The sequence below is a fragment of the Microtus oregoni genome, unplaced genomic scaffold, assembly GCF_018167655.1.
Source record: "Microtus oregoni isolate MIOR12 unplaced genomic scaffold, Mior012 000051F_ref0000332, whole genome shotgun sequence".
NCBI lineage: Eukaryota > Metazoa > Chordata > Mammalia > Rodentia > Cricetidae > Microtus > Microtus oregoni.
Genome location: NW_024543811.1, coordinates 4,198,744 through 4,223,126, shown reverse-complemented (window position 1 = coordinate 4,223,126; position 24,383 = coordinate 4,198,744).

Below are 24,383 nucleotides of genomic sequence, written 5' to 3'. Positions count from 1 at the left end.
CAGTGCTCGGGGTCCTGGGTGCTCCGTGCTCGGGTTGCTGGGTGCTCAGTCCTCTGGGTGCTTAGTGCTCAGTACTCAGGGTGCTGGGTGCTCAGTACTCAGGGTGCTCAGTGCTCGGGGTGCTGGGTGCTCAGTACTCAGGGTGCTGGGTGCTCAGTACTCAGGGTGCTGGGTGCTCAGTGCTCAGGGTCCTCGGTGCTCAGTACTCAGGGTGCTCAGTGCTCATTACTCAGCGTGCTTTGTGTTCAGTGCTCAGGGTGCTGGGTGCTCAGTACTCAGTGTGCTTGGTGCTCAGTACTCAGGGTGCTGGGGGCTCAGTACTCAGGGTGCTGGGTGCTCAGTACTCAGGGTGCTGGGTGCTCAGTACTCAGGGTGCTGGGTGCTCAGTACTCAGGGTGCTGGGGGCTCAGTACTCAGGGTGCTGGGTGCTCAGTACTCAGGGTGCTCGGTTCTCAGTACTCAGGGTGCTGGGTGCTCAGTGCTCGGGGTGCTTGGTGCTCAGTACTAAGGGGGCTGGGGGCTCAGTACTCAGGGTGCTGGGTGCTCAGTACTCAGGGTGATCTGTTCTCAGTACTCAGGGTGCTGGGTGCTCAGTGCTCGGGGTGCTGTGTGCACAGTGCCCAGGGTGCTGGGTGCTCAGTGCTCAGCGTGCTCAGTACTCAGGGTGCTGTGTGTTCAGTGCTCAGGGTACTGGGTGCTCAGTACTCAGGGTGCTTGGTGCTCAGTACTCAGGGTGCTGGGTGCTCAGTACTCGGGGTGCTGGGTGCTCAGTACTCGGGGTGCTGGGTGCACAGTGCTCAGGGTGCTGGGTGCTCAGTGCTCGGGGTGCTGGGTGCTCAGTGCTCAGGCTGCTGGCTGCTCAGTGCTCTGGGTGCTGGGTGCTCAGTACTCAGGGTGCTCAGTGCTCAGTACTCAGCGTGCTGGGTGCTCAGTCCTCAGGGTCCTCGGTGCTCAGTACTCAGGGTGCTCAGTGCTCAGTACTCAGCGTGCTTTGTGCTCAGTGCTCAGGGTGCTGGGTGCTCAGTACTCAGGGTGCTGGGTGCTCAGTACTCAGGGTACTGGGTGCTCAGTACTCAGGGTGCTGGGTGCTCAGTGCTCGGGGTGCTCGGTGATCAGTACTAAGAGTGCTGGGTGCTCAGTGCTCAGGGTACTGGGTACTCAGTACTCAGGGTGCTGGGTGCTCAGTGCTCAGGGTGCTGGGTGCTCAGTGCCCAGGGTGCTGGGTGCTCAGTGCTCGGGGTGCTGGGTGCTCAGTGCTCAGTGCTCAGGGTGCTGGGTGCTCAGTGCTCAGGGTGCTGGGTGCTCAGTGCTAGGGGTGCTGGGTGCTCAGTGCTCGGGGTGCTGGGTGCTCAGTGCTCGGGGTGCTGGGTGCTCAGTACTCAGGGTGCTGGGTGCTCAGTACTCAGTGTGTTCGGTGCTCAGTACTCAGGGTGCTCAGTTCTCAGTACTCAGGGTGCTGGGTGCTCAGTGCTCGGGGTGCTGGGTGCTCAGTACTCGGGGTACTGTGTGCTCAGTACTCAGGGTGCTGGGTGCTCAGTGCTCAGGGTGCTGGGTGCTCAGTACTCAGTGTGCTGGGTGCTCAGTACTTAGGGGGCTCGGTCCTCAGTACTCAGGTTGCTGAGTGCTCAGGGTGCTTGGTACTCAGTACTCAGGGTGCTGGGTGCTCAGTACTCAGGGTGCTGGGTGCTCAGTGCTCAGGGTGCTGGGTGCTCAGTACTCAGGGTGCTGGGTGCTCAGTACTCAGGGTGCTGGGTGCTCAGTGCTCGGGGTGCTGGGTGCTCAGTGCTCGGGGTGCTGGGGGCTCAGTGCTCGGGGTGCTGGGTGCTCAGTGCTCGGGGCGCTGGGTGCTCTGTGCTCGGGGTGCTCGGAGCTCAGTACTCAGGGTGCTGGGTGCTCAGTCCTCGGGGTGCTCGGTGCTCAGTACTCAGGGTGCTGGGTGCTTAGTGCTCGGGGTGCTCGGTGCTCAGTAAGTTGGGTGCTCACTACTCAGGGTGCTGGGTGCTCAGTGCTCAGGGTGCTGGGTGCTCAGTGCTCAGGATGCTGGGTGCTCTGTGCTCAGGGTGCTGGGTGCTCAGTACTCAGGGTGCTGGGTGCACAGTGCTCGGGGTGCAGGTTGCTCAGTGCTCAGGGTGCTGGGTGCTCAGTGCTCAGGGTGTTGGGTGCTCAGTACTCGGGGTGCTGGGTGCTCAGTACTCAGGGTGCTGCGTGCTCAGTACTCAGGGTGCTGGGTGATCAGTACTCGGGTGCTGGGTGCACAGTGCTCAGGGTGCTGGGTGCTCAGTGCTCGGGGTGAAGGGTGCTCAGTACTCAGGGTGCTGCGTGCTCAGTACTCAGGGGGCTGGGTGATCAGTACTCGGGTGCTGGGTGCTCAGTGCTCAGGGTGCTGGGTGCTCAGTGCTCGGGGTGCTGGGTGCTCATTGCTCAGTACTCAGGGTGCTGGGTGCTCAGTGCTCGGGGTGCTGGGTGCTCAGTGCTCAGTACTCAGGGTGCTGGGTGCTCAGTGCTCAGGGTGCTGGGTACTCAGTGCTCAGGGTGCTGGGTGCTCAGTGCTCAGGGTGCTGGGTGCTCAGTGCTCAGGGTGCTGGGTACTCAGTGCTCAGGGTGCTCGGTGGTCAGTACTCGGGGTGCTGGGAGCTCAGTGCTCGGGGTGCTGGGTGCTCAGTGCTCAGTACTCAGGGTGCTGGGTGCTCAGTGCTCGGGGTGCTGGGTGCTCAGTACTCAGGGTGCTGGGTGCTGAGTGCTCGGGGTGCTGGGTGCTCAGTGCTCATGGTGCTGGGTGCTCAGTGATCGGGGTGCTGGGTGCTCAGTACTCAGGGTGCTCAGTGCTCGGGGAGCTCGGTGCTCAGTACTCAGGGTGCTGGGTGCTCAGTACTCAGTGCTCGGGGTCCTGGGTGCTCCGTGCTCGGGGTGCTGGGTGCTCAGTGCTCTGGGTGCTTAGTGCTCAGTACTCAGGGTGCTGGGTGCTCAGTACTCAGGGTGCTCAGTGCTCGGGGTGCTGGGTGCTCAGTACTCAGGGTGCTGGGTGCTCAGTACTCAGGGTGCTGGGTGCTCAGTGCTCAGGGTCCTCGGTGCTCAGTACTCAGGGTGCTCAGTGCTCATTACTCAGCGTGCTTTGTGTTCAGTGCTCAGGGTGCTGGGTGCTCAGTACTCAGTGTGCTGGGTGCTCAGTACTCAGGGTGCTGGGGGCTCAGTACTCAGGGTGCTGGGTGCTCAGTACTCAGGGTGCTGGGTGCTCAGTACTCAGGGTGCTGGGTGCTCAGTACTCAGGGTGCTTGGGGCTCAGTACTCAGGGTGCTGGATGCTCAGTCCTCGGGGTGCTCGGTGCTCAGTACTCAGGGTGCTGGGTGCTTTGTGCTCGGGGTGCTCGGTGCTCAGTAAGTTGGGTGCTCACTACTCAGGGTGCTGGGTGCTCAGTGCTCAGGGTGCTGGGTGCTCAGTGCTCAGGATGCTGGGTGCTCAGTGCTCAGGGTGCTCGGTGCTCAGTACTCAGGGTGCTGGGTGCACAGTGCTCGGGGTGCTGGGTGCTCAGTACTCAGGGTGCTGGGTGCACAGTGCTCGGGGTGCAGGTTGCTCAGTGCTCAGGGTGCTGGGTGCTCAGTGCTCAGGGTGTTGGGTGCTCAGTACTAGGGGTGCTGGGTGCTCAGTACTCAGGGTGCTGCGTGCTCAGTACTCAGGGTGCTGGGTGATCAGTACTCGGGTGCTGGGTGCTCAGTGCTCAGGGTGCTGGGTGCTCAGTGCCCAGGGTGCTGGGTGCTCAGTGCTCGGGGTGCTGGGTGCTCAGTGCTCAGTGCTCAGGGTGCTGGGTGCTCAGTGCTCAGGGTGCTGGGTGCTCAGTGCTAGGGGTGCTGGGTGCTCAGTGCTCGGGGTGCTGGGTGCTCAGTGCTCGGGGTGCTGGGTGCTCAGTACTCAGGGTGCTGGGTGCTCAGTACTCAGTGTGTTCGGTGCTCAGTACTCAGGGTGCTCAGTTCTCAGTACTCAGGGTGCTGGGTGCTCAGTGCTCGGGGTGCTGGGTGCTCAGTACTCGGGGTACTGTGTGCTCAGTACTCAGGGTGCTGGGTGCTCAGTGCTCAGGGTGCTGGGTGCTCAGTACTCAGTGTGCTGGGTGCTCAGTACTTAGGGGGCTCGGTCCTCAGTACTCAGGTTGCTGAGTGCTCAGGGTGCTTGGTACTCAGTACTCAGGGTGCTGGGTGCTCAGTACTCAGGGTGCTGGGTGCTCAGTGCTCAGGGTGCTGGGTGCTCAGTACTCAGGGTGCTGGGTGCTCAGTACTCAGGGTGCTGGGTGCTCAGTGCTCGGGGTGCTGGGTGCTCAGTGCTCGGGGTGCTGGGGGCTCAGTGCTCGGGGTGCTGGGTGCTCAGTGCTCGGGGCGCTGGGTGCTCTGTGCTCGGGGTGCTCGGAGCTCAGTACTCAGGGTGCTGGGTGCTCAGTCCTCGGGGTGCTCGGTGCTCAGTACTCAGGGTGCTGGGTGCTTAGTGCTCGGGGTGCTCGGTGCTCAGTAAGTTGGGTGCTCACTACTCAGGGTGCTGGGTGCTCAGTGCTCAGGGTGCTGGGTGCTCAGTGCTCAGGATGCTGGGTGCTCTGTGCTCAGGGTGCTGGGTGCTCAGTACTCAGGGTGCTGGGTGCACAGTGCTCGGGGTGCAGGTTGCTCAGTGCTCAGGGTGCTGGGTGCTCAGTGCTCAGGGTGTTGGGTGCTCAGTACTCGGGGTGCTGGGTGCTCAGTACTCAGGGTGCTGCGTGCTCAGTACTCAGGGTGCTGGGTGATCAGTACTCGGGTGCTGGGTGCTCAGTGCTCAGGGTGCTGGGTGCTCAGTGCTCGGGGTGCTGGGTGCTCAGTACTCAGGGTGCTGCGTGCTCAGTACTCAGGGGGCTTTGTGATCAGTACTCGGGTGCTGGGTGCTCAGTGCTCAGGGTGCTGGGTGCTCAGTGCTCGGGGTGCTGGGTGCTCATTGCTCAGTACTCAGGGTGCTGGGTGCTCAGTGCTCGGGGTGCTGGGTGCTCAGTGCTCAGTACTCAGGGTGCTGGGTGCTCAGTGCTCAGGGTGCTGGGTACTCAGTGCTCAGGGTGCTGGGTGCTCAGTGCTCAGTGTGCTGGGTGCTCAGTGCTCAGGGTGCTGGGTACTCAGTGCTCAGGGTGCTCGGTGGTCAGTACTCGGGGTGCTGGGAGCTCAGTGCTCGGGGTGCTGGGTGCTCAGTGCTCAGTACTCAGGGTGCTGGGTGCTCAGTGCTCGGGGTGCTGGGTGCTCAGTACTCAGGGTGCTGGGTGCTGAGTGCTCGGGGTGCTGGGTGCTCAGTGCTCATGGTGCTGGGTGCTCAGTGATCGGGGTGCTGGGTGCTCAGTACTCAGGGTGCTCAGTGCTCGGGGAGCTCGGTGCTCAGTACTCAGGGTGCTGGGTGCTCAGTACTCAGTGCTCGGGGTCCTGGGTGCTCCGTGCTCGGGGTGCTGGGTGCTCAGTGCTCTGGGTGCTTAGTGCTCAGTACTCAGGGTGCTGGGTGCTCAGTACTCAGGGTGCTCAGTGCTCGGGGTGCTGGGTGCTCAGTACTCAGGGTGCTGGGTGCTCAGTACTCAGGGTGCTGGGTGCTCAGTGCTCAGGGTCCTCGGTGCTCAGTACTCAGGGTGCTCAGTGCTCATTACTCAGCGTGCTTTGTGTTCAGTGCTCAGGGTGCTGGGTGCTCAGTACTCAGTGTGCTGGGTGCTCAGTACTCAGGGTGCTGGGGGCTCAGTACTCAGGGTGCTGGGTGCTCAGTACTCAGGGTGCTGGGTGCTCAGTACTCAGGGTGCTGGGTGCTCAGTACTCAGGGTGCTTGGGGCTCAGTACTCAGGGTGCTGGGTGCTCAGTCCTCGGGGTGCTCGGTGCTCAGTACTCAGGGTGCTGGGTGCTTTGTGCTCGGGGTGCTCGGTGCTCAGTAAGTTGGGTGCTCACTACTCAGGGTGCTGGGTTCTCAGTGCTCAGGGTGCTGGGTGCTCAGTGCTCAGGATGCTGGGTGCTCAGTGCTCAGGGTGCTCGGTGCTCAGTACTCAGGGTGCTGGGTGCACAGTGCTCGGGGTGCTGGGTGCTCAGTACTCAGGGTGCTGGGTGCACAGTGCTCGGGGTGCAGGTTGCTCAGTGCTCAGGGTGCTGGGTGCTCAGTGCTCAGGGTGTTGGGTGCTCAGTACTAGGGGTGCTGGGTGCTCAGTACTCAGGGTGCTGCGTGCTCAGTACTCAGGGTGCTGGGTGATCAGTACTCGGGTGCTGGGTGCTCAGTGCTCAGGGTGCTGGGTGCTCAGTGCTCGGGGTGCTGGGTGCTCAGTACTCAGGGTGCTGCGTGCTCAGTACTCAGGGGGCTGGGTGATCAGTACTCGGGTGCTGGGTGCTCAGTGCTCAGGGTGCTGGGTGCTCAGTGCTCGGGGTGCTGGGTGCTCATTGCTCAGTACTCAGGGTGCTGGGTGCTCAGTGCTCGGGGTGCTGGGTGCTCAGTGCTCAGTACTCAGGGTGCTGGGTGCTCAGTGCTCAGGGTGCTGGGCACTCAGTGCTCAGGGTGCTGGGTGCTCAGTGCTCAGGGTGCTGGGTGCTCAGTGCTCAGGGTGCTGGGTACTCAGTGCTCAGGGTGCTCGGTGGTCAGTACTCGGGGTGCTGGGAGCTCAGTGCTCGGGGTGCTGGGTGCTCAGTGCTCAGTACTCAGGGTGCTGGGTGCTCAGTGCTCGGGGTGCTGGGTGCTCAGTACTCAGGGTGCTGGGTGCTGAGTGCTCGGGGTGCTGGGTGCTCAGTGCTCATGGTGCTGGGTGCTCAGTGATCGGGGTGCTGGGTGCTCAGTACTCAGGGTGCTCAGTGCTCGGGGAGCTCGGTGCTCAGTACTCAGGGTGCTGGGTGCTCAGTACACAGTGCTCGGGGTCCTGGGTGCTCCGTGCTCGGGGTGCTGGGTGCTCAGTGCTCTGGGTGCTTAGTGCTCAGTACTCAGGGTGCTGGGTGCTCAGTACTCAGGGTGCTCAGTGCTCGGGGTGCTGGGTGCTCAGTACTCAGGGTGCTGGGTGCTCAGTACTCAGGGTGCTGGGTGCTCAGTGCTCAGGGTCCTCGGGGCTCAGTACTCAGGGTGCTCAGTGCTCATTACTCAGCGTGCTTTGTGTTCAGTGCTCAGGGTGCTGGGTGCTCAGTACTCAGTGTGCTGGGTGCTCAGTACTCAGGGTGCTGGGGGCTCAGTACTCAGGGTGCTGGGTGCTCAGTACTCAGGGTGCTGGGTGCTCAGTACTCAGGGTGCTGGGTGCTCAGTACTCAGGGTGCTGGGGGCTCAGTACTCAGGGTGCTGGGTGCTCAGTACTCAGGGTGCTCGGTTCTCAGTACTCAGGGTGCTGGGTGCTCAGTGCTCGGGGTGCTTGGTGCTCAGTACTAAGGGTGCTGGGGGCTCAGTACTCAGGGTGCTGGGTGCTCAGTACTCAGGGTGATCTGTTCTCAGTACTCAGGGTGCTGGGTGCTCAGTGCTCGGGGTGCTGTGTGCACAGTGCCCAGGGTGCTGGGTGCTCAGTGCTCAGCGTGCTCAGTACTCAGGGTGCTGTGTGTTCAGTGCTCAGGGTACTGGGTGCTCAGTACTCAGGGTGCTTGGTGCTCAGTACTCAGGGTGCTGGGTGCTCAGTACTCGGGGTGCTGGGTGCTCAGTACTCGGGGTGCTGGGTGCACAGTGCTCAGGGTGCTGGGTGCTCAGTGCTCGGGGTGCTGGGTGCTCAGTGCTCAGGCTGCTGGCTGCTCAGTGCTCTGGGTGCTGGGTGCTCAGTACTCAGGGTGCTCAGTGCTCAGTACTCAGCGTGCTGGGTGCTCAGTCCTCAGGGTCCTCGGTGCTCAGTACTCAGGGTGCTCAGTGCTCAGTACTCAGCGTGCTTTGTGCTCAGTGCTCAGGGTGCTGGGTGCTCAGTACTCAGGGTGCTGGGTACTCAGTACTCAGGGTGCTGGGTGCTCAGTACTCAGGGTGCTGTGTGCTCAGTGCTCGGGGTGCTCGGTGATCAGTACTAAGAGTGCTGGGTGCTCAGTGCTCAGGGTACTGGGTACTCAGTACTCAGGGTGCTGGGTGCTCAGTGCTCAGGGTGCTGGGTGCTCAGTGCCCAGGGTGCTGGGTGCTCAGTGCTCGGGGTGCTGGGTGCTCAGTGCTCAGGGTGCTGGGTGCTCAGTGCTCAGTGCTCAGGGTGCTGGGTGCTCAGTGCTCAGGGTGCTGGGTGCTCAGTGCTAGGGGTGCTGGGTGCTCAGTGCTCGGGGTGCTGGGTGCTCAGTGCTCGGGGTGCTGGGTGCTCAGTACTCAGGGTGCTGGGTGCTCAGTACTCAGTGTGTTCGGTGCTCAGTACTCAGGGTGCTCAGTGCTCAGTACTCAGGGTGCTGGGTGCTCAGTGCTCGGGGTGCTGGGTGCTCAGTACTCGGGGTACTGTGTGATCAGTACTCAGGGTGCTGGGTGCTCAGTGCTCAGGGTGCTGGGTGCTCAGTACTCAGTGTGCTGGGTGCTCAGTACTTAGGGGGCTCGGTCCTCAGTACTCAGGTTGCTGAGTGCTCAGGGTGCTGGGTATTCAGTACTCAGGGTGCTGGGTGCTCAGTACTCAGGGTGCTGGGTGCTCAGTGCTCAGGGTGCTGGGTGCTCAGTACTCAGGGTGCTGGGTGCTCAGTACTCAGGGTGCTGGGTGCTCAGTGCTCGGGGTGCTGGGTGCTCAGTGCTCGGGGTGCTGGGGGCTCAGTGCTCGGGGTGCTGGGTGCTCAGTGCTCGGGGCGCTGGGTGCTCTGTGCTCGGGGTGCTCGGAGCTCAGTACTCAGGGTGCTGGGTGCTCAGTCCTCGGGGTGCTCGGTGCTCAGTACTCAGGGTGCTGGGTGCTTAGTGCTCGGGGTGCTCGCTGCTCAGTAAGTTGGGTGCTCACTACTCAGGGTGCTGGGTGCTCAGTGCTCAGGGTGCTGGGTGCTCAGTGCTCAGGATGCTGGGTGCTCAGTGCTCTGGGTGCTGGGTGCTCATTACTCAGGGTGCTGGGTGCACAGTGCTCGGGGTGCAGGTTGCTCAGTGCTCAGGGTGCTGGGTGCTCAGTGCTCAGGGTGTTGGGTGCTCAGTACTCGGGGTGCTGGGTGCTCAGTACTCAGGGTGCTGCGTGCTCAGTACTCAGGGTGCTGGGTGATCAGTACTCGGGTGCTGGGTGATCAGTGCTCAGGGTGCTGGGTGCTCAGTGCTCGGGGTGCTGGGTGCTCAGTACTCAGGGTGCTGCGTGCTCAGTACTCAGGGGGCTGGGTGATCAGTACTCGGGTGCTGGGTGCTCAGTGCTCAGGGTGCTGGGTGCTCAGTGCTCGGGGTGCTGGGTGCTCATTGCTCAGTACTCAGGGTGCTTTGTGCTCAGTGCTCGGGTTGCTGGGTGCTCAGTGCTCAGTACTCAGGGTGCTGGGTGCTCAGTGCTCAGGGTGCTGGGTACTCAGTGCTCAGGGTGCTGGGTGCTCAGTGCTCAGGGTGCTGGGTGCTCAGTGCTCAGGGTGCTGGGTGCTCAGTACTCAGGGTGCTGCGTGCTCAGTACTCAGGGGGCTGGGTGATCAGTACTCGGGTGCTGGGTGCTCAGTGCTCAGGGTGCTGGGTGCTCAGTGCTCAGGGTGCTGGGTGCTCATTGCTCAGTACTCAGGGTGCTGGGTGCTCAGTGCTCGGGGTGCTGGGTGCTCAGTGCTCAGTACTCAGGGTGCTGGGTGCTCAGTGCTCAGGGTGCTGGGTACTCATTGCTCAGGGTGCTGGGTGCTCAGTGCTCAGGGTGCTGGGTACTCATTGCTCAGGGTGCTGGGTGCTCAGTGCTCAGGGTGCTGGGGGCTCAGTACTCAGGGTGCTGGGTGCTCAGTACTCAGGGTGCTCGGTTCTCAGTACTCAGGGTGCTGGGTGCTCAGTGCTCGGGGTGCTTGGTGCTCAGTACTAAGGGTGCTGGGGGCTCAGTACTCAGGGTGCTGGGTGCTCAGTACTCAGGGTGATCTGTTCTCAGTACTCAGGGTGCTGGGTGCTCAGTGCTCGGGGTGCTGTGTGCACAGTGCCCAGGGTGCTGGGTGCTCAGTGCTCAGCGTGCTCAGTACTCAGGGTGCTGTGTGTTCAGTGCTCAGGGTACTGGGTGCTCAGTACTCAGGGTGCTTGGTGCTCAGTACTCAGGGTGCTGGGTGCTCAGTACTCGGGGTGCTGGGTGCTCAGTACTCGGGGTGCTGGGTGCACAGTGCTCAGGGTGCTGGGTGCTCAGTGCTCGGGGTGCTGGGTGCTCAGTGCTCAGGCTGCTGGCTGCTCAGTGCTCTGGGTGCTGGGTGCTCAGTACTCAGGGTGCTCAGTGCTCAGTACTCAGCGTGCTGGGTGCTCAGTCCTCAGGGTCCTCGGTGCTCAGTACTCAGGGTGCTCAGTGCTCAGTACTCAGCGTGCTTTGTGCTCAGTGCTCAGGGTGCTGGGTGCTCAGTACTCAGGGTGCTGGGTGCTCAGTACTCAGGGTGCTGGGTGCTCAGTACTCAGGGTGCTGTGTGCTCAGTGCTCGGGGTGCTCGGTGATCAGTACTAAGAGTGCTGGGTGCTCAGTGCTCAGGGTACTGGGTACTCAGTACTCAGGGTGCTGGGTGCTCAGTGCTCAGGGTGCTGGGTGCTCAGTGCCCAGGGTGCTGGGTGCTCAGTGCTCGGGGTGCTGGGTGCTCAGTGCTCAGGGTGCTGGGTGCTCAGTGCTCAGTGCTCAGGGTGCTGGGTGCTCAGTGCTCAGGGTGCTGGGTGCTCAGTGCTAGGGGTGCTGGGTGCTCAGTGCTCGGGGTGCTGGGTGCTCAGTGCTCGGGGTGCTGGGTGCTCAGTACTCAGGGTGCTGGGTGCTCAGTACTCAGTGTGTTCGGTGCTCAGTACTCAGGGTGCTCAGTGCTCAGTACTCAGGGTGCTGGGTGCTCAGTGCTCGGGGTGCTGGGTGCTCAGTACTCGGGGTACTGTGTGATCAGTACTCAGGGTGCTGGGTGCTCAGTGCTCAGGGTGCTGGGTGCTCAGTACTCAGTGTGCTGGGTGCTCAGTACTTAGGGGGCTCGGTCCTCAGTACTCAGGTTGCTGAGTGCTCAGGGTGCTGGGTATTCAGTACTCAGGGTGCTGGGTGCTCAGTACTCAGGGTGCTGGGTGCTCAGTGCTCAGGGTGCTGGGTGCTCAGTACTCAGGGTGGTGGGTGCTCAGTACTCAGGGTGCTGGGTGCTCAGTGCTCGGGGTGCTGGGTGCTCAGTGCTCGGGGTGCTGGGGGCTCAGTGCTCGGGGTGCTGGGTGCTCAGTGCTCGGGGCGCTGGGTGCTCTGTGCTCGGGGTGCTCGGAGCTCAGTACTCAGGGTGCTGGGTGCTCAGTCCTCGGGGTGCTCGGTGCTCAGTACTCAGGGTGCTGGGTGCTTAGTGCTCGGGGTGCTCGGTGCTCAGTAAGTTGGGTGCTCACTACTCAGGGTGCTGGGTGCTCAGTGCTCAGGGTGCTGGGTGCTCAGTGCTCAGGATGCTGGGTGCTCAGTGCTCTGGGTGCTGGGTGCTCATTACTCAGGGTGCTGGGTGCACAGTGCTCGGGGTGCAGGTTGCTCAGTGCTCAGGGTGCTGGGTGCTCAGTGCTCAGGGTGTTGGGTGCTCAGTACTCGGGGTGCTGGGTGCTCAGTACTCAGGGTGCTGCGTGCTCAGTACTCAGGGTGCTGGGTGATCAGTACTCGGGTGCTGGGTGATCAGTGCTCAGGGTGCTGGGTGCTCAGTGCTCGGGGTGCTGGGTGCTCAGTACTCAGGGTGCTGCGTGCTCAGTACTCAGGGGGCTGGGTGATCAGTACTCGGGTGCTGGGTGCTCAGTGCTCAGGGTGCTGGGTGCTCAGTGCTCGGGGTGCTGGGTGCTCATTGCTCAGTACTCAGGGTGCTGGGTGCTCAGTGCTCGGGGTGCTGGGTGCTCAGTGCTCAGGGTGCTGGGTGCTCATTGCTCAGTACTCAGGGTGCTGGGTGCTCAGTGCTCGGGGTGCTGGGTGCTCAGTGCTCAGTACTCAGGGTGCTGGGTGCTCAGTGCTCAGGGTGCTGGGTACTCATTGCTCAGGGTGCTGGGTGCTCAGTGCTCAGGGTGCTGGGTGCTCAGTGCTCAGGGTGCTGGGTACTCAGTGCTCAGGGTGCTCGGTGGTCAGTACTCGGGGTGCTGGGAGCTCAGTGCTCGGGGTGCTGGGTGCTCAGTGCTCAGTACTCAGGGTGCTGGGTGGTCAGTGCTCGGGGTGCTGGGTGCTCAGTACTCAGGGTGCTGGGTGCTGAGTGCTCGGGGTGCTGGGTGCTCAGTGCTCATGGTGCTGGGTGCTCAGTGATCGGGGTGCTGGGTGCTCAGTACTCAGGGTGCTCAGTGCTCGGGGAGCTCGGTGCTCAGTACTCAGGGTGCTGGGTGCTCAGTACTCAGTGCTCGGGGTCCTGGGTGCTCCGTGCTCGGGGTGCTGGGTGCTCAGTGCTCTGGGTGCTTAGTGCTCAGTACTCAGGGTGCTGGGTGCTCAGTACTCAGGGTGCTCAGTGCTCGGGGTGCTGGGTGCTCAGTACTCAGGGTGCTGGGTGCTCAGTACTCAGGGTGCTCCGTGCTCAGTGCTCAGGGTCCTCGGTGCTCAGTACTCAGGGTGCTCAGTGCTCATTACTCAGCGTGCTTTGTGTTCAGTGCTCAGGGTGCTGGGTGCTCAGTACTCAGTGTGCTGGGTGCTCAGTACTCAGTGTGCTGGGGGCTCAGTACTCAGGGTGCTGGGTGCTCAGTACTCAGGGTGCTGTGTGCTCAGTACTCAGGGTGCTGGGTGCTCAGTACTCAGGGTGCTGGGGGCTCAGTACTCAGGGTGCTGGGTGCTCAGTACTCAGGGTGCTCGGTTCTCAGTACTCAGGGTGCTGGGTGCTCAGTGCTCGGGGTGCTTGGTGCTCAGTACTAAGGGTGCTGGGGGCTCAGTACTCAGGGTGATCTGTTCTCAGTACTCAGGGTGCTGGGTGCTCAGTGCTCGGGGTGCTGGGTGCACAGTGCCCAGGTTGCTGGGTGCTCAGTGCTCAGCGTGCTCAGTACTCAGGGTGCTGTGTGTTCAGTGCTCAGGGTACTGGGTGCTCAGTACTCAGGGTGCTTGGTGCTCAGTACTCAGGGTGCTGGGTGCTCAGTACTCGGGGTGCTGGGTGCTCAGTACTCGGGGTGCTGGGTGCACAGTGCTCAGGGTGCTGGGTGCTCAGTGCTCGGGGTGCTGGGTGCTCAGTGCTCAGGCTGCTGGCTGCTCAGTGCTCTGGGTGCTGGGTGCTCAGTACTCAGGGTGCTCAGTGCTCAGTACTCAGCGTGCTGGGTGCTCAGTCCTCAGGGTCCTCGGTGCTCAGTACTCAGGGTGCTCAGTGCTCAGTACTCAGCGTGCTTTGTGCTCAGTGCTCAGGGTGCTGGGTGCTCAGTACTCAGGGTGCTGGGTGCTCAGTACTCAGGGTGCTGGGTGCTCAGTACTCAGGGTGCTGTGTGCTCAGTGCTCGGGGTGCTCGGTGATCAGTACTAAGAGTGCTGGGTGCTCAGTGCTCAGGATACTGGGTACTCAGTACTCAGAGTGCTGGGTGCTCAGTGCTCAGGGTGCTGGGTGCTCAGTGCCCAGGGTGCTGGGTGCTCAGTGCTCGGGGTGCTGGGTGCTCAGTGCTCAGGGTGCTGGGTGCTCAGTGCTCAGTGCTCAGGGTGCTGGGTGCTCAGTGCTCAGGGTGCTGGGTGCTCAGTGCTAGGGGTGCTGGGTGCTCAGTGCTCGGGGTGCTGGGTGCTCAGTGCTCGGGGTGCTGGGTGCTCAGTACTCAGGTTGCTGGGTGCTCAGTACTCAGTGTGTTCGGTGCTCAGTACTCAGGGTGCTCAGTGCTCAGTACTCAGGGTGCTGGGTGCTCAGTGCTCGGAGTGCTGGGTGCTCAGTACTCGGGGTACTGTGTGCTCAGTACTCAGGGTGCTGGGTGCTCAGTGCTCAGGGTGCTGGGTGCTCAGTACTCAGTGTGCTGGGTGCTCAGTAATTAGGGGGCTCGGTCATCAGTACTCAGGTTGCTGAGTGCTCGGGGTGCTGGGTACTCAGTACTCAGGGTGCTGGGTGCTCAGTACTCAGGGTGCTGGGTGCTCAGTGCTCAGGGTGCTGGGTGCTCAGTACTCAGGGTGCTGGGTGCTCAGTACTCAGGGTGCTGGGTTCTCAGTGCTCGGTGTGCTGGGTGCTCAGTGCTCGGGGTGCTGGGGGCTCAGTGCTCGGGGTGCTGGGTGCTCAGTGCTTGGGGCGCTGGGTGCTCTGTGCTCGGGGTGCTCAGAGCTCAGTACTCAGGGTGCTGGGTGCTCAGTCCTCGGGGTGCTCGGTGCTCAGTACTCAGGGTGCTGGGTGCTTAGTGCTCGGGGTGCTCGGTGCTCAGTAAGTTGGGTGCTCACTACTCAGGGTGCTGGGTGCTCAGTGCTCAGGGTGCTGGGTGCTCAGAGCTCAGGATGCTGGGTGCTCAGTGCTCAGGGTGCTGGGTGCTCAGTACTCAGGGTGCTGGGTGCACAGTGCTCGGGGTGCAGGTTGCTCAGTGCTCAGGGTGCTTGGTGCTCAGTGCTCAGTGTGTTGGGTGCTCAGTACTCGGGGTGCTGGGTGCTCAGTACTCAGGGTGCTGCGTGCTCAGTACTCAGGGTGCTGGGTGATCAGTACTCGGGTGCTGGGTGCTCAGTGCTCAGGGTGCTGGGTGCTCAGTTCTCGGGGTGCTGGGTGCTCAGTACTCAGGGTGCTGCGTGCTCAGTACTCAGGGGGCTGGGTGATCAGTACTCGGGTGCTGGGTGCTCAGTGCTCAGGGTGCTGGGTGCTCAGTGCTCGGGGTGCTGGGTGCTCATTGCTCAGTACTCAGGGTGCTGGGTGCTCAGTGCTCGGGGTGCTGGGTGCTCAGTGCTCAGTACTCAGGGTGCTGGGTGCTCAGTGCTCAGGGTGCTGGGTACTCAGTGCTCAGGGTGCTGGGTGCTCAGTGCTCAGGGTGCTGGGTGCTCAGTGCTCAGGGTGCTGGGTACTCAGTGCTCAGGGTGCTCGGTGGTCAGTACTCGGGGTGCTGGGAGCTCAGTGCTCGGGGTGCTGGGTGCTCAGTGCTCAGTACTCAGGGTGCTGGGTGCTCAGTGCTCGGGGTGCTGGGTGCTGAGTACTCAGGGTGCTGGGTACTCAGTGCTCAGGGTGCTGGGTGCTCAGTACTCAGTGTGCTCAGTGCTCAGGGTGCTGGGTGCTCAGAACTCAGGGTGCTGGGTGCTCAGTACTCAGGGTGCTGGGTGCTCAGTACTCAGAGTGCTTGGTGCTCAGTACTCAGGGTGCTGGGTGCTCAGTGCTCAGGGTGCTCGGTGCTCAGTACTCATGGTGCTGGGTGCTCATTCTCGGGGTGCTGGGTGCTCAGTACTCAGGTTGCTCAGTACTCTGGGTGCTCGGTGCTCAGTACTCAGGGTGCTCGGTGCTCAGTTCTCAGGGTGCTCGGTGCTCAGTGTTTGGGGTGCTGGGTGCTCAGTACTCAGGGTGCTGGGTGCTCAGTGCTCAGGGTGCTGGGTGCTCAGTACTCAGGGTGCTCGGTGCTCAGGACGCAGGGTGCTCAGTGCTCAGTACTCAGCGTGCTGGGTACTCAGTGCTCAGGGTGCTCGGTGGTCAGTACTCGGGGTGCTGGGAGCTCAGTGCTCGGGGTGCTGGGTGCTCAGGGCTCAGTACTCAGGGTGCTGGGTGCTCAGTGCTCAGGCTGCTGGCTGCTCAGTGCTCAGGGTGCTGGGTGCTCAGTACTCAGGGTGCTCAGTGCTCAGTACTCAGCGTGCTGGGTGCTCAGTCCTCAGGGTCCTCGGTGCTCAGTACTCAGGGTGCTCAGTGCTCAGTACTCAGCGTGCTTTGTGCTGAGTACTCAGGGTGCTGGGTGCTCAGTACTCAGGGTGCTGGGTGCTCAGTACTCAGGGTGCTGGGTGCTCAGTGCTCGGGGTGCTCGGTGTTCAGTACTAAGAGTGCTGGGTGCTCAGTGCTCAGGGTACTGGGTACTCAGTACTCAGGGTGCTGGGTGCTCAGTGCTCAGGGTGCTGGGTACTCAGTGCTCAGGGTGCTGGTTGCTCAGTGCTCGGGGTGCTGGGTGCTCAGTGCTCAGGGTGCTGGGTGCTCAGTGCTCAGTGCTCAGGGTGCTGGGTGCTCAGTGCTCAGGGTGCTGGGTGCTCAGTGCTAGGGGTGCTGGGTGCTCAGTGCTCGGGGTGCTGGGTGCTCAGTGCTCGGGGTACTGTGTGCTCAGTACTCAGGGTGCTGGGTGCTCAGTACTCAGTGTGCTCAGTGCTCAGTACTCAGGGTGCTGGGTGCTCAGTGCTCGGGGTGCTGGGTGCTCAGTACTCGGGGTGCTGTGTGCTCAGTGCTCGGGGTGCTGGGTGCTCAGTGCTCGGGGTGCTGGGGGCTCAGTGCTCGGGGTGCTGGGTGCTCAGTGCTCGGGGCGCTGGGTGCTCTGTGCTCGGGGTGCTCGGAGCTCAGTACTCAGGGTGCTGGGTGCTCAGTCCTCGGGGTGCTCGGTGCTCAGTACTCAGGGTGCTGGGTGCTTAGTGCTCGGGGTGCTCGGTGCTCAGTAAGTTGGGTGCTCACTACTCAGGGTGCTGGGTGCTCAGTGCTCAGGGTGCTGGGTGCTCAGTGCTCAGGATGCTGGGTGCTCAGTGCTCTGGGTGCTGGGTGCTCATTACTCAGGGTGCTGGGTGCACAGTGCTCGGGGTGCAGGTTGCTCAGTGCTCAGGGTGCTGGGTGCTCAGTGCTCAGGGTGTTGGGTGCTCAGTACTCGGGGTGCTGGGTGCTCAGTACTCAGGGTGCTGCGTGCTCAGTACTCAGGGTGCTGGGTGATCAGTACTCGGGTGCTGGGTGATCAGTGCTCAGGGTGCTGGGTGCTCAGTGCTCGGGGTGCTGGGTGCTCAGTACTCAGGGTGCTGCGTGCTCAGTACTCAGGGGGCTGGGTGATCAGTACTCGGGTGCTGGGTGCTCAGTGCTCAGGGTGCTGGGTGCTCAGTGCTCGGGGTGCTGGGTGCTCATTGCTCAGTACTCAGGGTGCTGGGTGCTCAGTGCTCGGGTTGCTGGGTGCTCAGTGCTCAGTACTCAGGGTGCTGGGTGCTCAGTGCTCAGGGTGCTGGGTACTCAGTGCTCAGGGTGCTCGGTGGTCAGTACTCGGGGTGCTGGGAGCTCAGTGCTCGGGGTGCTGGGTGCTCAGTGCTCAGTACTCAGGGTGCTGGGTGGTCAGTGCTCGGGGTGCTGGGTGCTCAGTACTCAGGGTGCTGGGTGCTGAGTGCTCGGGGTGCTGGGTGCTCAGTGCTCATGGTGCTGGGTGCTCAGTGATCGGGGTGCTGGGTGCTCAGTACTCAGGGTGCTCAGTGCTCGGGGAGCTCGGTGCTCAGTACTCAGGGTGCTGGGTGCTCAGTACTCAGTGCTCGGGGTCCTGGGTGCTCCGTGCTCGGGGTGCTGGGTGCTCAGTGCTCTGGGTGCTTAGTGCTCAGTACTCAGGGTGCTGGGTGCTCAGTACTCAGGGTGCTCAGTGCTCGGGGTGCTGGGTGCTCAGTACTCAGGGTGCTGGGTGCTCAGTACTCAGGGTGCTGGGTGCTCAGTGCTCAGGGTCCTCGGTGCTCAGTACTCAGGGTGCTCAGTGCTCATTACTCAGCGTGCTTTGTGTTCAGTGCTCAGGGTGCTGGGTGCTCAGTACTCAGTGTGCTGGGTGCTCAGTACTCAGGGTGCTGGGGGCTCAGTACTCAGGGTGCTGGGTGCTCAGTACTCAGGGTGCTGTGTGCTCAGTACTCAGGGTGCTGGGTGCTCAGTACTCAGGGTGCTGGGGGCTCAGTACTCAGGGTGCTGGGTGCTCAGTACTCAGGGTGCTCGGTTCTCAGTACTCAGGGTGCTGGGTGCTCAGTGCTCGGGGTGCTTGGTGCTCAGTACTAAGGGTGCTGGGGGCTCAGTACTCAGGGTGATCTGTTCTCAGTACTCAGGGTGCTGGGTGCTCAGTGCTCGGGGTGCTGGGTGCACAGTGCCCAGGTTGCTGGGTGCTCATTGCTCAGCGTGCTCAGTACTCAGGGTGCTGTGTGTTCAGTGCTCAGGGTACTGGGTGCTCAGTACTCAGGGTGCTTGGTGCTCAGTACTCAGGGTGCTGGGTGCTCAGTACTCGGGGTGCTGGGTGCTCAGTGCTCAGGGTGCTGGGTGCTCAGTACTCAGGGTGCTCGGTGCTCAGGACGCAGGGTGCTCAGTGCTCAGTACTCAGCGTGCTGGGTTCTCAGTGCTCAGGGTGCTCGGTGGTCAGTACTCGGGGTGCTGGGAGCTCAGTGCTCGGGGTGCTGGGTGCTCAGGGCTCAGTACTCAGGGTGCTGGGTGCTCAGTGCTCAGGCTGCTGGCTGCTCAGTGCTCAGGGTGCTGGGTGCTCAGTACTCAGGGTGCTCAGTGCTCAGTACTCAGCGTGCTGGGTGCTCAGTCCTCAGGGTCCTCGGTGCTCAGTACTCAGGGTGCTCAGTGCTCAGTACTCAGCGTGCTTTGTGCTGAGTACTCAGGGTGCTGGGTGCTCAGTACTCAGGGTGCTGGGTGCTCAGTACTCAGGGTGCTGGGTGCTCAGTGCTCGGGGTGCTCGGTGTTCAGTAGTAAGAGTGCTGGGTGCTCAGTGCTCAGGGTACTGGGTACTCAGTACTCAGGGTGCTGGGTGCTCAGTGCTCAGGGTGCTGGGTACTCAGTGCTCAGGGTGCTGGTTGCTCAGTGCTCGGGGTGCTGGGTGCTCAGTGCTCAGGGTGCTGGGTGCTCAGTGCTCAGTGCTCAGGGTGCTGGGTGCTCAGTGCTCAGGGTGCTGGGTGCTCAGTGCTAGGGGTGCTGGGTGCTCAGTGCTCGGGGTGCTGGGTGCTCAGTGCTCGGGGTACTGTGTGCTCAGTACTCAGGGTGCTGGGTGCTCAGTACTCAGTGTGCTCAGTGCTCAGTACTCAGGGTGCTGGGTGCTCAGTGCTCGGGGTGCTGGGTGCTCAGTACTCGGGGTGCTGTGTGCTCAGTGCTCGGGGTGCTGGGTGCTCAGTGCTCGGGGTGCTGGGGGCTCAGTGCTCGGGGTGCTGGGTGCTCAGTGCTCGGGGCGCTGGGTGCTCTGTGCTCGGGGTGCTCGGAGCTCAGTACTCAGGGTGCTGGGTGCTCAGTCCTCGGGGTGCTCGGTGCTCAGTACTCAGGGTGCTGGGTGCTTAGTGCTCGGGGTGCTCGGTGCTCAGTAAGTTGGGTGCTCACTACTCAGGGTCCTGGGTGCTCAGTGCTCAGGGTGATGGGTGCTCAGTGCTCAGGATGCTGGGTGCTCAGTGCTCTGGGTGCTGGGTGCTCATTACTCAGGGTGCTGGGTGCACAGTGCTCGGGGTGCAGGTTGCTCAGTGCTCAGGGTGCTGGGTGCTCAGTGCTCAGGGTGTTGGGTGCTCAGTACTCGGGGTGCTGGGTGCTCAGTACTCAGGGTGCTGCGTGCTCAGTACTCAGGGTGCTGGGTGATCAGTACTCGGGTGCTGGGTGATCAGTGCTCAGGGTGCTGGGTGCTCAGTGCTCGGGGTGCTGGGTGCTCAGTACTCAGGGTGCTGCGTGCTCAGTACTCAGGGGGCTGGGTGATCAGTACTCGGGTGCTGGGTGCTCAGTGCTCAGGGTGCTGGGTGCTCAGTGCTCGGGGTGCTGGGTGCTCATTGCTCAGTACTCAGGGTGCTGGGTGCTCAGTGCTCGGGTTGCTGGGTGCTCAGTGCTCAGTACTCAGGGTGCTGGGTGCTCAGTGCTCAGGGTGCTGGGTACTCAGTGCTCAGGGTGCTCGGTGGTCAGTACTCGGGGTGCTGGGAGCTCAGTGCTCGGGGTGCTGGGTGCTCAGTGCTCAGTACTCAGGGTGCTGGGTGGTCAGTGCTCGGGGTGCTGGGTGCTCAGTACTCAGGGTGCTGGGTGCTGAGTGCTCGGGGTGCTGGGTGCTCAGTGCTCATGGTGCTGGGTGCTCAGTGATCGGGGTGCTGGGTGCTCAGTACTCAGGGTGCTCAGTGCTCGGGGAGCTCGGTGCTCAGTACTCAGGGTGCTGGGTGCTCAGTACTCAGTGCTCGGGGTCCTGGGTGCTCCGTGCTCGGGGTGCTGGGTGCTCAGTGCTCTGGGTGCTTAGTGCTCAGTACTCAGGGTGCTGGGTGCTCAGTACTCAGGGTGCTCAGTGCTCGGGGTGCTGGGTGCTCAGTACTCAGGGTGCTGGGTGCTCAGTACTCAGGGTGCTGGGTGCTCAGTGCTCAGGGTCCTCGGTGCTCAGTACTCAGGGTGCTCAGTGCTCATTACTCAGCGTGCTTTGTGTTCAGTGCTCAGGGTGCTGGGTGCTCAGTACTCAGTGTGCTGGGTGCTCAGTACTCAGGGTGCTGGGGGCTCAGTACTCAGGGTGCTGGGTGCTCAGTACTCAGGGTGCTGTGTGCTCAGTACTCAGGGTGCTGGGTGCTCAGTACTCAGGGTGCTGGGGGCTCAGTACTCAGGGTGCTGGGTGCTCAGTACTCAGGGTGCTCGGTTCTCAGTACTCAGGGTGCTGGGTGCTCAGTGCTCGGGGTGCTTGGTGCTCAGTACTAAGGGTGCTGGGGGCTCAGTACTCAGGGTGATCTGTTCTCAGTACTCAGGGTGCTGGGTGCTCAGTGCTCGGGGTGCTGGGTGCACAGTGCCCAGGTTGCTGGGTGCTCAGTGCTCAGCGTGCTCAGTACTCAGGGTGCTGTGTGTTCAGTGCTCAGGGTACTGGGTGCTCAGTACTCAGGGTGCTTGGTGCTCAGTACTCAGGGTGCTGGGTGCTCAGTACTCGGGGTGCTGGGTGCTCAGTACTCGGGGTGCTGGGTGCACAGTGCTCAGGGTGCTGGGTGCTCAGTGCTCGGGGTGCTGGGTGCTCAGTGCTCAGGCTGCTGGCTGCTCAGTGCTCTGGGTGCTGGGTGCTCAGTACTCAGGGTGCTCAGTGCTCAGTACTCAGCGTGCTGGGTGCTCAGTCCTCAGGGTCCTCGGTGCTCAGTACTCAGGGTGCTCAGTGCTCAGTACTCAGCGTGCTTTGTGCTCAGTGCTCAGGGTGCTGGGTGCTCAGTACTCAGGGTGCTGGGTGCTCAGTACTCAGGGTGCTGGGTGCTCAGTACTCAGGGTGCTGTGTGCTCAGTGCTCGGGGTGCTCGGTGATCAGTACTAAGAGTGCTGGGTGCTCAGTGCTCAGGGTACTGGGTACTCAGTACTCAGAGTGCTGGGTGCTCAGTGCTCAGGGTGCTGGGTGCTCAGTGCCCAGGGTGCTGGGTGCTCAGTGCTCGGGGTGCTGGGTGCTCAGTGCTCAGGGTGCTGGGTGCTCAGTGCTCAGTGCTCAGGGTGCTGGGTGCTCAGTGCTCAGGGTGCTGGGTGCTCAGTGCTAGGGGTGCTGGGTGCTCAGTGCTCGGGGTGCTGGGTGCTCAGTGCTCGGGGTGCTGGGTGCTCAGTACTCAGGTTGCTGGGTGCTCAGTACTCAGTGTGTTCGGTGCTCAGTACTCAGGGTGCTCAGTGCTCAGTACTCAGGGTGCTGGGTGCTCAGTGCTCGGAGTGCTGGGTGCTCAGTACTCGGGGTACTGTGTGCTCAGTACTCAGGGTGCTGGGTGCTCAGTGCTCAGGGTGCTGGGTGCTCAGTACTCAGTGTGCTGGGTGCTCAGTAATTAGGGGGCTCGGTCATCAGTACTCAGGTTGCTGAGTGCTCGGGGTGCTGGGTACTCAGTACTCAGGGTGCTGGGTGCTCAGTACTCAGGGTGCTGGGTGCTCAGTGCTCAGGGTGCTGGGTGCTCAGTACTCAGGGTGCTGGGTTCTCAGTACTCAGGGTGCTGGGTTCTCAGTGCTCGGTGTGCTGGGTGCTCAGTGCTCGGGGTGCTGGGGGCTCAGTGCTCGGGGTGCTGGGTGCTCAGTGCTCGGGGCGCTGGGTGCTCTGTGCTCGGGGTGCTCAGAGCTCAGTACTCAGGGTGCTTGGTGCTCAGTCCTCGGGGTGCTCGGTGCTCAGTACTCAGGGTGCTGGGTGCTTAGTGCTCGGGGTGCTCGGTGCTCAGTAAGTTGGGTGCTCACTACTCAGGGTGCTGGGTGCTCAGTGCTCAGGGTGCTGGGTGCTCAGTGCTCAGGATGCTGGGTGCTCAGTGCTCAGGGTGCTGGGTGCTCAGTACTCAGGGTGCTGGGTGCACAGTGCTCGGGGTGCAGGTTGCTCAGTGCTCAGGGTGCTTGGTGCTCAGTGCTCAGTGTGTTGGGTGCTCAGTACTCGGGGTGCTGGGTGCTCAGTACTCAGGGTGCTGCGTGCTCAGTACTCAGGGTGCTGGGTGATCAGTACTCGGGTGCTGGGTGCTCAGTGCTCAGGGTGCTGGGTACTCAGTAAGTTGGGTGCTCACTACTCAGGGTGCTGGGTGCTCAGTGCTCAGGGTGCTGGGTGCTCAGTGCTCAGGATGCTGGGTGCTCAGTGCTCTGGGTGCTGGGTGCTCATTACTCAGGGTGCTGGGTGCACAGTGCTCGGGGTGCAGGTTGCTCAGTGCTCAGGGTGCTGGGTGCTCAGTGCTCAGGGTGTTGGGTGCTCAGTACTCGGGGTGCTGGGTGCTCAGTACTCAGGGTGCTGCGTGCTCAGTACTCAGGGTGCTGGGTGATCAGTACTCGGGTGCTGGGTGATCAGTGCTCAGGGTGCTGGGTGCTCAGTGCTCGGGGTGCTGGGTGCTCAGTACTCAGGGTGCTGCGTGCTCAGTACTCAGGGGGCTGGGTGATCAGTACTCGGGTGCTGGGTGCTCAGTGCTCAGGGTGCTGGGTGCTCAGTGCTCGGGGTGCTGGGTGCTCATTGCTCAGTACTCAGGGTGCTGGGTGCTCAGTGCTCGGGTTGCTGGGTGCTCAGTGCTCAGTACTCAGGGTGCTGGGTGCTCAGTGCTCAGGGTGCTGGGTACTCAGTGCTCAGGGTGCTGGGTGCTCTGTGCTCAGGGTGCTGGGTGCTCAGTGCTCAGGGTGCTGGGTGCTCAGTACTCAGGGTGCTGCGTGCTCAGTACTCAGGGGGCTGGGTGATCAGTACTCGGGTGCTGGGTGCTCAGTGCTCAGGGTGCTGGGTGCTCAGTGCTCAGGGTGCTGGGTGCTCATTGCTCAGTACTCAGGGTGCTGGGTGCTCAGTGCTCGGGGTGCTGGGTGCTCAGTGCTCAGTACTCAGGGTGCTGGGTGCTCAGTGCTCAGGGTGCTGGGTACTCATTGCTCAGGGTGCTGGGTGCTCAGTGCTCAGGGTGCTGGGTGCTCAGTGCTCAGGGTGCTGGGTACTCAGTGCTCAGGGTGCTCGGTGGTCAGTACTCGGGGTGCTGGGAGCTCAGTGCTCGGGGTCCTGGGTGCTCAGTGCTCAGTACTCAGGGTGCTGGGTGGTCAGTGCTCGGGGTGCTGGGTGCTCAGTACTCAGGGTGCTGGGTGCTGAGTGCTCGGGGTGCTGGGTGCTCAGTGCTCATGGTGCTGGGTGCTCAGTGATCGGGGTGCTGGGTGCTCAGTACTCAGGGTGCTCAGTGCTCGGGGAGCTCGGTGCTCAGTACTCAGGGTGCTGGGTGCTCAGTACTCAGTGCTCGGGGTCCTGTGTGCTCCGTGCTCGGGGTGCTGGGTGCTCAGTGCTCTGGGTGCTTAGTGCTCAGTACTCAGGGTGCTGGGTGCTCAGTACTCAGGGTGCTCAGTGATCGGGGTGCTGGGTGCTTAGTACTCAGGGTGCTGGGTGCTCAGTACTCAGGGTGCTGGGTGCTCAGTGCTCAGGGTCCTCGGTGCTCAGTACTCAGGGTGCTCAGTGCTCATTACTCAGCGTGCTTTGTGTTCAGTGCTCAGGGTGCTGGGTGCTCAGTACTCAGTGTGCTGGGTGCTCAGTACTCAGGGTGCTGGGGGCTCAGTACTCAGGGTGCTGGGTGCTCAGTACTCAGGGTGCTGTGTGCTCAGTACTCAGGGTGCTGGGTGCTCAGTACTCAGGGTGCTGGGGGCTCAGTACTCAGGGTGCTGGGTGCTCAGTACTCAGGGTGCTCGGTTCTCAGTACTCAGGGTGCTGGGTGCTCAGTGCTCGGGGTGCTTGGTGCTCAGTACTAAGGGTGCTGGGGGCTCAGTACTCAGGGTGATCTGTTCTCAGTACTCAGGGTGCTGGGTGCTCAGTGCTCGGGGTGCTGGGTGCACAGTGCCCAGGTTGCTGGGTGCTCAGTGCTCAGCGTGCTCAGTACTCAGGGTGCTGTGTGTTCAGTGCTCAGGGTACTGGGTGCTCAGTACTCAGGGTGCTTGGTGCTCAGTACTCAGGGTGCTGGGTGCTCAGTACTCGGGGTGCTGGGTGCTCAGTACTCGGGGTGCTGGGTGCACAGTGCTCAGGGTGCTGGGTGCTCAGTGCTCGGGGTGCTGGGTGCTCAGTGCTCAGGCTGCTGGCTGCTCAGTGCTCTGGGTGCTGGGTGCTCAGTACTCAGGGTGCTCAGTGCTCAGTACTCAGCGTGCTGGGTGCTCAGTCCTCAGGGTCCTCGGTGCTCAGTACTCAGGGTGCTCAGTGCT